The sequence below is a fragment of the Arachis duranensis genome, chromosome 1, assembly GCF_000817695.3.
Source record: "Arachis duranensis cultivar V14167 chromosome 1, aradu.V14167.gnm2.J7QH, whole genome shotgun sequence".
In the NCBI taxonomy this organism is placed as follows: Eukaryota; Viridiplantae; Streptophyta; class Magnoliopsida; order Fabales; family Fabaceae; genus Arachis; species Arachis duranensis.
The window spans coordinates 61,366,552-61,369,067 of NC_029772.3; the positions used below are offsets into that span (position 1 = coordinate 61,366,552).

The 2,516-nt window shown below is 42.4% G+C and overlaps 1 non-coding gene across 1 annotated transcript; it reads left to right on the forward strand.

The window, feature by feature from the left end:
- Positions 1-1,998: 1,998 nt before the first annotated feature.
- Positions 1,999-2,105, forward strand: LOC127742942 (small nucleolar RNA R71). Its single transcript, XR_008004291.1, has one exon. It is a non-coding gene; the product is annotated as a small nucleolar RNA R71 (small nucleolar RNA).
- Positions 2,106-2,516: the final 411 nt, after the last annotated feature.

Here is a 2,516-nt window from a genome sequence, read left to right on the forward strand (position 1 = left end):
GCGTCCACAGATCCTGAGGTGTCAAGGAATTACATCCCTGCACCAAATAGGCATGCAAAATGCCTTTGCATACCATTCTGGCGTTTAAACGCCGAGGTGATGCATGTTCTGGGTGTTCAACGCCCATGTGTAGCATGTTCTGGGCATTCAACGCCCATGTGTAGCATGTTTCTGGTGTTGAACGCCAGTTCCATGCTTGTTACTGGCGTTCAGCGCCAGTTTTTCTTAAGGCATATTCCTGGCGTTCAAACGCCGGAATGTTGCTTGTTTATGGCGTTCAGCGCCAGATTCATGCTCTGTTCTGGCGTTGAACGCCAGCCAGATGCTCCTTACTGGCGTTGAACGCCAGTCTGTCCTTCCTCCAGGGTGTGATTTTTCTTTTGCTGTTTTTGATTTTGTTTTTTTTTAATTTTTATATTTTTTTCGTGACTCCACATGATCATGTACCTAATAAAACACAAAATAACAATAAAATAAAATAAAAATTAGATAAATAAAATTGGGTTTCCTCCCAACAAGCGCTCTTTTAATGTCATTAGCTTGACAGTGGGCTCTCATGGAGCCTCACAGGTGATCAGGTCAATGTTGTATAGTCCCAACACCAAACTTAGAGTTTGGATATGGGGTCTTAACACCAAACTTAGTGGTTGTGGCCTCCCAACACTAAACTTAGAGTTTGACTGTGGGGGCTCTTCTTGACTCTGAACTGAGAGAAGCTCTTTGTGTGCACTCTCTTTTGTCACAGAGGGATGGCCATGTGCCTTAAACACCAGGTAGTCCCCATTCAATTGAAGGACTAATTCACCTCTGTTGACATCTATCACAGCTCCTGCTGTAGCTAGGAAAGGTCTTCCAAGGATGATGCATTCATCCTCTTCCTTCCCAGTGTCAAATATTATGAAATCAGCAGGGATGTAAAGGCCTTCAACCTTTACTAACACGTCCTCTACTACTCCATAAGCTTGTCTTAATGACTTGTCTACTATTCCATAAGCTTGTCTCAATGACTTGTCTGCCATTTGTAATGAGAACAAGGCAGGTTGTACCTCAATGATCCCCAGCTTCTCCATTACAGAGAGTGGCATAAGATTTATCCCTGACCCCAGATCACATAGAGCTTTTTCAAAGGTCAATGTGCCTATGGTACAAGGTATTAAGAACTTGCCAGGATCTTGTCTCTTTTGAGGTAAAATTTTCTAAATCCAGGTGTCTAGTTCACCAATGAACAAGGGAGGTTTACTTTCCCCAGTCTCATTACCAAATAACTTGGCATTCAGCTTCATGATAGCTCCTAAATATTGAGCAACTTGCTCTCCAGTCACACCTTCATCCTCTTCAGAGGAAGAATAGTATTCAGAGCTCATGAATGGCAGAAGAAGATTTAATGGAATCTCTATGGTCTCTATCTGAGCCTCAAATTCCTTTGGATCCTTAATAGGAAACTCCTTCTTGCTTGAGAGACGTCCCAGGAGGTCTTCCTCACTAGGATTTTCGTCCTTCTCCTCCCTTGTGCATTCGGCCATATTGATCACATCAATGGTCTTGCACTCTCCTTTTGGATTCTCTTCTGTATTGCTTGGGAGAATACTGGAAGGAGTTTCAATGGTCACCCATGTAATTAACCTTTGCCATTGTAGGGTTCTCAGGATCATAAGCTTCTTCTTCAGAAGATGCCTCTTTAGTGCTGTTGATGCATTTTGCCATCCATTCAGACTTTGAGAGATCATGTTGACTTGCTGAGTCAACACTTTGTTCTGAGCCAATATGGCATTCAGAGCATCAATTTCAAGAACTCCCTTCCTCTGAGGTGTCCCATTATTCATGGAATTCCTCTCAGAAGTGTACATGAATTTGTTATTTGCAACCATGTCAATGAGTTATTGAGCTTCTGCAGGTGTTTTCTTTAGGTGGATGGATCCACCTGCAGAATGGTCCAATGACATTTTCGAAAACTCAGATAGACCATAATAGAATATATCTAATATGGTCCATTCTGAAAACATGTCAGATGGGCACCTTTTGGTCAACTGCTTGTATCTTTCCCAAGCTTCATAGAGGGATTCACCATCTTTTTGTTTGAAGGTCTGAACATCCACACTAACGTTGCTCAGCTTTTGAGGAGGAAAGAATTTATCCAAAAAGGCCGTGACCAGCTTCTCCCAGGAGTCCAGGCTATCCTTAGTTTGTGAATCCAACCATATTCTAGCTTTGTCTCTTACAGTTAAAGGGAAAAGCATGAGCCTGTAGACATCAGGATCTACTCCATTCGTCTTAACAGTCTCACAGCTCTGCAAGAACTCAGTTAAAAACTAATAAGGATCTTCAGATGGAAGTCCATAGAACTTGCAGTTTTGTTGCATTAAGGCAACTAGCTGAGGTTTCAGCTCAAAATTATTGCTTCCAATGGCAGGAATGGAGATGCTTCTTCCATCAAATTTGGACATTGGTTTTGTGAAGTCACCAAGCATTCTCCTTGCATTATTGTTGTTGGGTACGGCCGCCATCTCCTTCTCTTG